Below are 10,818 nucleotides of genomic sequence, written 5' to 3'. Positions count from 1 at the left end.
GGCGAGTATAGCCATTTACCTGCGTTAAGCCGAGCCCTTTAATGAGGGAAGGCAAAGTCAGAAAGGAAAAGAGTAAAAATGCCGCCACTTAGGTTCCATTGCTTATTACAACATTCAGAATTCTGAATTTTTTTTAACCTTGTTTCTGAAAATATAGTAAAGCTTTAGAAAGAGGCATTTGATCATCAGAATGTTATCTCTAAGGTTTTCAAGCCATTCCTAAAAAAGGGAAAAGGAAAGACATCCAAGGGAATAGAAAAGCAAGAACTCCAGAGGTTAATTCAGTTAAAAGCCTCAGGAATTTTGTCATCGAGACTTTCCTTAGAAAGCAGAGAAGGCAGAGCTGTGGTGAATTAAAGGTGGGTGCTTGTGTGTGAAGCTTTTGATCTGGTGAAGTAAGTTTGCAGATGCGCGTGCTCCCATCCACACAGGGTGATTTTAAAGGCTAGAGCAGTGTTATGATCCGATGGTGCTGAACTTGAAATCTGCTTCGGTCTTGGGGTCAGTTAAAAAATCTTGAGCTACTAGTAGTAACAATGGCTCCATCTATCAAGCATTAAATCAGGCCATTAGGCAGATAATTGATTGAATCATCCCAACAGCCCTGCACGATGTTTGCTGTTCCCATTTTATAGATGTGCAACTAATATGAGGAAAGGTTAGGCAGCTTCCCAAGGTGCCGTAAGAATTGATCCCTCAACTGTTTCATTCCAAAGCCCATGATTCTTGTGGCAGAGACAGTGATCTTTGTTTATTTTCTTTTCTGAGCATCAGGAAGACTGTTTCCCAGCCTCGCTGCTATGAGACTGAGTTCTGGCCAATGCACTGGGAGCAGAGGTCACTTGTGTGACTTCGAGGCTGAAGCTACAAAGAGTTTATGTTCCTTGTCTTGGGTCTCTCTTCCCCTCCCATTGGGACTGCAAAATCTGTGTGTTTTGAAGATGTCAGTGTCTCAAGATGGAAGAACTCTAAGTCACAATTTATGAAAGTTACCAAGGAAATCCTTCCAACACAAATTTTTCTGTGATGTGGGCAACAAATAAACTATTGCTCAGCTAAGTCCCTTACATTTTAGGGTGTATGTATTTGTTCCAACAGCATAGCCTATCCTGTCTTGACTAATACATTTTACCACTTGTACTTTACCTCACCTCCTTTAAATTGTAGTTGTTAATACAGTATACCCCATGTTTTATTCTTATACACCAAGATTTAGTAGATAATAAAATAATCAAATTGAGCAAAATATCTCTAGGAGTGTCATCTAGAATAAGACATACAAAATTTAGAATGGCAGTTTTGGCCTGAAAATAATGCCTTTGGAGGCATAATCAAGCTTAGTGGTTCAGGGGCCTTCTCATCTAACTCATGAAGAATCCATGTCTTGACATCCCTTTTGTTGCCATATGGCCAATGGTCTCTTGTCAATGTCACTCTAATCAGCAAGGCCAAACTGTGAATTAAACTAGCTCTCTTTCCCTTCAAATAACTTTAAAGGAAAATCTGAAATACTATATATTCCTTGACCTATTTGATTACTCAACACCTTTGATTTCAGGAGATGGACTTAATAGAAGAGGAAATTTATGACACATTGGTTCCATTAATGAGCACATGTAAGAGGTTGGCCAGCTGCTGTATTCTGAGTGGAGTGGGTCTAATTTACCTCCATTTTACAGGGAGGGAATATGAGGTCACCTCTCTTTTTTAGAGGCGAGCTATTACTAAACCTGATATCTGACACCTCGCCCTTCATTAGGTATTCTGAATCCTGTAACAAGGAACTCTCCATAATTTTCTTGATAAGGAATAACCTCGAATTTCTTTGTAATTTTATGACTGCCCTTTTGATTATAAAATGCTGATTTGTGTGAATGACCGATGCAGGGGAACAACTTTTTTTCAGGGCAATGTCATAAATAGGATGTGACAGTGGGAGCTGACTTGGAGATGGCCAGATAAAGCACTAAGTTCAACTGATAATATTAGGGTTCTGTTGGAAAATCATAACTCAGAAAAACTTTTCCTCTTCAACACTTTCTTCTATTAATTCCATCTGTTTTTTGATGACTTCCACATCAGGAACACATACAACTGGAGTTTTGATTGGAATACCTTTTATTCCAAATTTCTCTCTAATATAGTCATTTATATATTTTAAATACATTCTCCCCCAGCACATGTGTCTTCCTTGAGGGTAAACTTTGGCTATATCTTCCTTCAACACTGGTAGAAGTTGAAGGAAGATATATGATCCATATATTCAGGAGAAGAAGGAACTGGTGTTTTGGGAAGTATAATTAAAGGGTTTGATTTTTTGTTCCCTCCCCACATGACTGTTGCCATCAGGAACATCATGTTTCTGATTCTTCTAAATAGATTAGACATATCACTTCTCCCTTCTTTTAGAGTCATGTAGATAACTTAGCTTTGAAATCTCAGTATCTGCCTAACACCATTGTGCAAATCCCTGCTCAAAAATTAATTAATTAACTAATTAATTATATGGCTGTTTTAGAGCCTGGTCCTGGATTAAGGGCTCAGGGTAGGATGCAGCTGTGTTAGAAGATGAGGATCTAAAGATGCTTCTCTCCTTTCTCTTTGCATGGAGGTAAAAAGAGTTTTCTGATTTTGATAGAAAGTAAAAGTTGTGCCACGTGACAGTGCAGATGAGGCACCGCACAGCATTAGCTGTTCCATCTGGCGTTTCTTAAATAAGAGACACTATTCTGGGAGCTCTGTGAAGTGCCTGCTTTATCTCACAAGAGTTGGAAATGACTGGGCTTTTCAGTGAATATAGGTGGAAGATGTAACTTACAGAGCTAAATGAGAAAGAAATGGAGACATACGGTGTATGGACAAAAAGGTCTAGCAAATGATTCTGCTTCTGCGAAAGCTCAGCAAATTGAAATTTTCATAATAAACACAATTCTGTTCCCAATCCTTAAACCTCATTTTAATAGAAAGTCATTTATTTGTCTCTTCAGTAATCTTTTTGAGATTACAATTGTAATTTATCATTTGCTGTGATCAACTCACCAGTCTACAGGTGTTTAGCACAGCATTTGAGGAAGTGAATAACATTGAAATTTCAATGCCACTATCTCTGCATGTGCTTCATGAAATTTTTTTGCAGATATTACTGAAATAAAGCTTCCCTTCCATCCTCTTGTCTTGGCTCCTAAAGAGCTAGTACATCACAATGGGCTCTGTATAATTGGATGTTCTGTGAAGTTATCTCAGGCTATTTCTCATTTTTCTGTCTTACAACATGTTCTGTCTTACAACAGCTTATTTCAAGTTAACTATAAACATTATTAGATTGTACATATGTTTCTATTTTGGGGAGGATCATCATCTTCTAATGCAATAAAAAAGACTAACTTAAAAACTATTCCTGGATTGTGACTTGACCTGCTGTGTCACATTAATAATGAGGCCAAGAACATTAGAAAAAAGGGACATCTGTAATATTTCAACAATAAATATAAATAAATAAAAAGAAACATTAGAGTTCAAATGTGCTTTGTTTCTTGTATCTCTATGTATTTTCAGAATGAGCCTATTCATTTTAGTACCAAAACTTAAAAATACCTAGGAATGTAATTAACAAAAAATGTTCAAGGTACATGTTTTCCAAAGACTATCAACCTTTACTGAAGGATACAGAAAAGTGAGAGTTATAACATGTATCTGGTGTAGATGATTAAATATTATAAATATATCAATTATTCCTGAGTGAATCTATAAATTCAATGTAATAATTGTAATAAAAATCCAAATAGGACTTTTCATATAACCTTGATTCTAAAATTCACCTGCAAGAGAAAGTTCATAGAAATAGTTAAGAAAATGTCGAGGGAGAAAAATCAAAGAAAAAAAGGCCCATTATGCTTCTATTTGTGATTTTTGATATTGGTAACAATTTCCTGGACAGTTTCATTTATTTTAATAGCAATCCATAACTCTTTTTTAAAATTAGTACGCAAATTACTTTTTCCTAGCTCAAGGGATTAATGTCACATTTCATCATTGCCCTCCTGGTTGAATTAATTCAATGTAAGTCAAACTGCCCTTAAAGTTTTATTAATAGGGTTTTGTGAGAATAGGACTCTGGTATGTTTGCTACAAAATAATGCTTTAAAGGGTTGTGTCTTTTTTCCTCATTATTTTGCTATGAAAATCTCTAAGGCTATGATATAGTATTAATTTCAATAATATTCTAAATAATGAAATTAAAGTTAAAATTATTTTTCTAGTTTTAAGTAGTCTCCAATTGAGCTTATGATCAGAATAAATATTTTGTTATAACTAAAAATAGTGAATCACTGAAAAAATGGTCATTCAAGATTCAATGACATGGAAGCATAGATCAGACTGACGAATGTCAGAGGGACGGAGGAGGATGGAAGGGTGGAGGGGGAGAGAGTAACCAAAGAATTTATATGCATATATGCACAACTCAAGGACATGGACAATGGTGGGGAGAGGAACTGGGGAGGGGGTGGGATGGGGTGAAATGGGTCATTGGGAAGAAAAAGGGACATCTGTAATATTTTAAACAAAAATAAAATTAAGAAAAAAAAGGTCATTCATAAATAGCTATGTTTACTTATAAAAAAATTAGTCAATTCCTAGTTTCTTAACTGTCAGTAAAAGCTTACATAAAGATTCAAGCCAAGAAAGAGATGAAAATGTGTTGTCTAAATTACACCTAATGGGATGATGAGAATTAAAATGAATCCATAGACTATGCTGCTGCCTCCATGGCCTATAACTTGACAGAAGGTGTTTAGAACATATTTATGAAAATGCCCTGTTGTACGAAATCTTGGATTTTATCCTAGGCTGCTCCAATGAGTCATCTAAAACCAGGATGTTTTACTAAAGATTCTATGTTAGGGTCAAATTAAATCAAGCTGAAATAGCCTGTTGTTTCCATATACAGAGTGGGGCAAAGGCAAGTTTCCAGGAGATCCAAGGTTGTGGTGGAATAGATAGAAGGTACACACACCTCCTCCCAGGACCAAACTGGAATTACAACTAAATTATAGAACAGTCATCCTGAATAACAAACTGAAGCCTAGCTGAAGAGAGGTCTTATAACCAAGGATTTATGGAAGAAGCCACATTGAAACTGGTAGGAAGGGCAGAGATGTGAAAAGGGCTGGTTCTGCTGCCATGTTGAGTTTCTGGAGGAATATCTCAGCAATGGGGGGTTCCCCTGAGAAGTGTGTGGTCTTGACTTCAAGCTAGGCTCTCCAGCCCAGAGCACCAGAGCCAGGAAGAGACACACACATAATATCTGGCTGTGAAAATCACTGGGGATTCTGTCCATCAGAGAGAGGCTGGACACAGGCATCCTCTTAATGGGCCAACATACAAAATTTTGTTTGTAGCCACTTACTCTGGGCTCTGGCAGAAGGAAGGTGGATTGGACTAAAGTTGCATGAGGAGAGTCTGAGGTTTGTGACTCTGGGGAGAGAGCTGAAGGGACATCCACCAGGGTCCCTGTGCTTAGTCACCCTCTCATACAACAGATGCCATCTTTCTTGGGTGGAGCACTCTCCTTCATATGGCATTAGCCTAGGTAAAAGCAATAGCCTCACCCTCAGACTCCCTCTCATCCACACTTTGGAGTTTATGCCCTGCTGAGGAGTCAGCTGCCTTGGCCAGGGTGTAGAGGTCTGGGCAGAATCAGGGGGTGTTTGTGATTGAGTTGTGGCTTTGGGGTGGGAGCCAATCCCCCCCACTTTCCCATGAACCTGATTGGCGCTTATCTCTCATAGGAGATCTACTAGCTCCACCATCTGGGCTCCCATTGACACTGCCCACCTGATTACTGGTGGCTTTGCCCTGCCAAGGGCTGGGAAAAACCCAGGATAGACTGAATTGTGTGACTCCTGAGTGAGGGCCACATCCCCAACCTTCCCCAAAGCCTGACTCACACCACCCTCTCACATGAGATCCACAAGCCTCATCCTCCTGATTCCCAGAGTTGCCACCCTGCTGAGCTCAGGCTCCTCTCAGCAGAATCTGGGGCAGACTGAGTTGTGTGGCTCTAGGGCAGGAGCCATTTTTTCCTCAAAAACTCAAGCATTGCTGAGCCCTCCCTTCACAAGGCCAAATATTGATCCATTTAGGCCTGATAAACTCTGCTGGCCAAACATCTTCTCTGACCATAATGCTATGAAACTAAGAAAACAATCACACACACACACAAAAAGAGTGAAAACACACAGAGACATGGAGGCTAAATAACATGTTACTAAACAATGAATGGGTTAAAAATGAAATCAAAGAAGAAATCAAAAGATACCATAAAACAAATGAAAATGAGAACACAATAACCCAAATTTGTGGAGCACAGCAAAAGCAGCCCTAAGAAGGAAATTGGTAGCATTATAGGCATATCTCAAGACACAAGAAAAATCTCAAATAAACAATTTAACACAATACTTAAAGAAATTTGAGGAAGAACAGCAAAAAAGCCCAAAGTGAGCGGGAGGAAGTAAATAAGATCAGAGGAAAAAGAAACAAAATAAAGTCTAAAAAAACAATACAAAAGATCAATGAAACCAACAGTTAGGTCTTTGAAACGAAAAGTAAGGTTGAAAAACCTTTAACCAGACTCAGCAAGACAAAAAGAGAGAGGACATAAATAAATAAAATCAGAAAGAGGAGAAGTAACAACTGGCACCAAAGAAATACAAAAGATTATAGAAAAATATAATCCACAACTATATGCCATCAAATTGGACAATCTGGAAGAAATGGATAAAGTGTTAGAAACATTATCTTCCAAACTGAGTCAGGAAGAATCAGAGAATCTGAATAGACCGATTGCAACTAGTGAAACTGAAGCAGTAATTTAAAAAACTCCCAACAAACAAAAGTCCTGGACTGGAGTGCTTCACAGGTGAATTTTACCACACATTCACAGGAGAAATAACACCTATCCCTCTAAAACCATTCAAAAATTTCAAAAGGAAGGAAGACTTTCAAGCTCATTTTGTGAGGGTAGCATTATCCTAATTTCAAAACCAGATAAAGACACTACACAGAAAGAAAATTGTAGGCCAATAACCCTGATGAATATAGATGCTAAAATCCTCCATAAATATTAGCAAACCAGGTCCAGCAATACATTAAAAAGGTCATACACCATGATCAAATGGGACTTACTTTGGGGATGCAAGGTTGGTACAACATCTGCAAATCAATAAACATGATTAACTACATTAAAAAAATGAATAAAAAAACACATGGTCACATCAATAGATGCAGAAAAAGCATTTGATATAATCCAGTTCCCATTTATGGTAAAAACTCTCAGCAAAGTGGAAATAGAAGGAACACACCTCAACATAACAAAGGTCATACATGATAAACCCACAGCCAACATCATACTCAATGGACAAAAACTACAAGCATTTCTTTTAAGATTGGGAACAAGACGTATGTCTGCTTTCACCACTCTTATTCAATATAATACTGGAAGTCTTAGCCACAGCAATTAGACAGGAAGAAAAAATAAAAGGCATCCAAATTGGAAAGGAAGAAATAAAAATATAATTATTTACAGATGACATGATACTGTATATAGAGAACCTAAATATTCAACCAGAAAAATTACTGGCACTGATAAATGATTTCAGTAAAGTAGCAGGATACAAATCAATACCTAGAAATCAGTTGACTTTTTATACACCAATAATGAACTATTAGAAATGGAATCTTAAAAAAATTTTATTCACTATTGCTTCAGAAAAAAATACCTAGGAATAAATTTAACCAAGGTAAAAAAGACCTGTACCCAGATACTGAAGAAAGAAAATGAAGAAGATACATAAATGGAAGCATATACCATGTTCATGGATAGGAAGAATTAACGTCATTAAAATGTCTGTATTACCTAAAGTAGTCTATAGATTCTATGAAATTCCTATCAAGATACCAATGACATAGTTCACAGAACTAGAACAAATATTCCAAAAATTTATAGGGAACCATATGAATAGCCACAGCAATCTTAAGAAAGAACAAATTTAGAGGAACCATGCTACCTGATATAAAACTATATTACAAGGCCATAGTAAACAACACAACATGGTACTGGCATAAAAACAGACATATAGATCAATGGAACAGAAAAGGGAGCCCAGAAATACACACGCGTCTTTATAGTCATTAATATTTGACAAAGATAGGCAACTACATACAATGGGATAAAGATAGTCTATTGAATAAATGGTGTTGGGAAAATTGGAAAGATACATGCAAAAAATGAAGCTAGACCATCTTACACCATACACAAGAATAAAATAAAAATGGATTAAAGACTTAAAAATCCTAAAAACCATAGAAGAAAAACATAAACAGTAAAATCTCGGGCATTATTTGTAGCAATATTTTTTCTGATACAACTCCTTGGGTAAGGGAAACAAAAGAAATGATAAATGGTACTACTACAAACTAAAAAGTTTTTGCACAGCTAAGGAAACCATCAACAAAATGAAAAGACGACCTAATGAATGGGAGGAGATATTTGCCAATGATCCATTTGATAAGGAGTTAATATCTAAAATTAATAAAGAACTTAGAAACCTCAACACCAAAAAGCCAAACAATCCAATTAAAAAATTGGCAAAAGAACTGAATAAACACTTCTCCAAAGAGGACATACAGATGACCAATAGACATATGAAAAGATACTCAATGTCACTAACCATCAGAGAAATGCAAATAAAACCCACAATGAATTATCACCTCACACTTGCCAGAATGGCTATCATCAATAAGTCAGCAAACAACAAGTGTTGACAAGGATGTGGAGAAAAGCAAACCCTCATGCACCATTGGTGGGAATGCAGATTGATGCAGACACTGTGGAAAGCTGTATGGACTTACCTCAAATGATTAAAAATGAAACTGCCTTTTGACCCAGTGATTCCTCTTCTGGGAATATATACAAAGAATCCCAAAACAAAGGATTTGAAAGAATATATGGACCCTGGTGTTCATTACAGCATTTTTAGCAATAGCCAAGATTTGGGAGCAGCTCAAGTGTCCATTGTCAGATGAGTGTATAAAAAACCTGCAGTATATTTACACAGTGGAATATTACTTGGCTGAAAAAGAAAAATATTACCCTTTGCAACAGAATGGATGAACCCGGAGACCATAATGCTAAGTGAAATAAACCAGTCAGAGAAAGACAAGTACCATATGATTTCACTCATATGTGCAATCTAATGAACAAAAAAACCTTATAAACAAAATAGAAACAGACTCATAGATAGAGAACAGGCTGACAATTGTCCCAGGGGAGGGGTTCAGAGGGCTAGGTGGAAAAGGTGAAGGGATTAAGCAAAAAGAACAAACAAAACTTAGACACAGACTATAGCATGTCGATTATCAGAAGGAAAGGAGGGTGAGGGAGATAGAAGAGCATATAGTGGGGATAACTGGTGAGGGAAAGATACTTGATTTGAGGTGGTGAACACACAGTAGAATTTACAGATGATGTATTACAGAATTGTACACCTGAAACCTATATAATTCTATTAACAAATATCACCCCAGTAAATTAAATTAAAAAAAGTAGCTTTTCAGTTGTGAGTACCTGAAACACACTTTATTCTTTCATTGTTATTCATTAATTATTGTATTATTTTCCATAAGTATTAATGGAGTTTCTAACAATCACTATGTTTGCATTAGGAAGTAGTCGGCAGAACTCATGGAGGCAAAGCTGAGGACAAGGAGTGGATCCGCATCACGAAGCTGGGCTGTCTGATCAAGGACATGAAGATCAAGTCCCTGGAGGAGATATACTTCTCCTTGCCCATCAAGGAATCTGGGATCATTGACCTTTTCCTGGGGATGTCCCTTAGGGAAGATGTTTTGAAGATTATGCTGGTGCAAAAGCAGATCCGCACTGGCCAGAGGACCCCGTTCAAGGCATTTGTCACCACAGGGTACTACAATAGCAAGTAAGCCTGGGTGTTAAGTGCTCCAGATAAGTAGCCACTGACATCTGTGGGGCCATCATCCTGGCCAAGCTCTCTATTGTCCCTGTCGGGAGAGGCTACTGAGAGAACAAGATAGGCAAGTCCCACACCCATCTCTTGAAAGGTGACTGGCAGCTGTGGCTCAGTGCTGACGTGTCTCATCCCCCAGGAGCACTGGCTTCATCTCTGCCCCTGGACCAAGAAGCTGCTGCTGATGGCCGGTATGGAGGACTGCTACCTCTTGGCCAGGGGCTGTACTGCCCCCTTGGGCAACTTCCCCAAGGCCACCTTTGATGCTTTTTCCAAGACCTACAGGTATCTCACCCTCAACTACTGGAAAGAGACATGTTCACCAAGTCTCCCTATGAAAAATTCACTGACTGTCCTGTAAAGACCCAAACCAGAGTTTCTGTACAGAGGACTCAGGCTCCAGCTGTGGCCACCATGTTATTTTATACACAAGAATTAAGCCTGTTAAAAAAAAGTAGCAGTCTTGAGATATGAAAGTACCCACTTACCATTTTGGGGGCTCAGCCTTGTGAGTAAAATACAGCTAACAAGGCAGGATATAGAATTGTGATTTGGGACAGATTTGTAGGTAAGAGGAACTACCATTACATAATTTTATTCATTCATTTTTTCAAAACTATTTATTGAAAACCTGCTATAAACCAGGCATCTAGTTAGATTTAGGGATATGATGATAAACAAGATAAACATGGTCACTTACTCAAGGAGCTTATTGTCTAATTGATGGAGTAAAACATACTCCATTACTTGTGAAAATTCCTTGTAAAGTTAAAAT

General features: G+C 37.7%; 1 pseudogene across 1 annotated transcript; it reads left to right on the top strand.

Moving 5' to 3' along the window:
- The first annotated feature begins 6,773 nt into the window (after positions 1-6,773).
- On the top strand, positions 6,774-10,517 carry LOC308559750 (small ribosomal subunit protein uS5 pseudogene; annotated as a pseudogene). Its single transcript has 2 exons — positions 6,774-6,866; positions 9,724-10,517. The product of its transcript is annotated as a small ribosomal subunit protein uS5 pseudogene (transcript).
- The last annotated feature ends 301 nt before the right edge of the window (positions 10,518-10,818 follow it).

This window comes from Miniopterus schreibersii (genome assembly GCF_964146895.1).
Source record: "Miniopterus schreibersii genome assembly, chromosome: 7".
In the NCBI taxonomy this organism is placed as follows: domain Eukaryota; kingdom Metazoa; phylum Chordata; class Mammalia; order Chiroptera; family Miniopteridae; genus Miniopterus; species Miniopterus schreibersii.
Note: the sequence above shows the minus strand (reverse complement) of the source record. Positions and strands in the feature narration are given on the sequence as shown.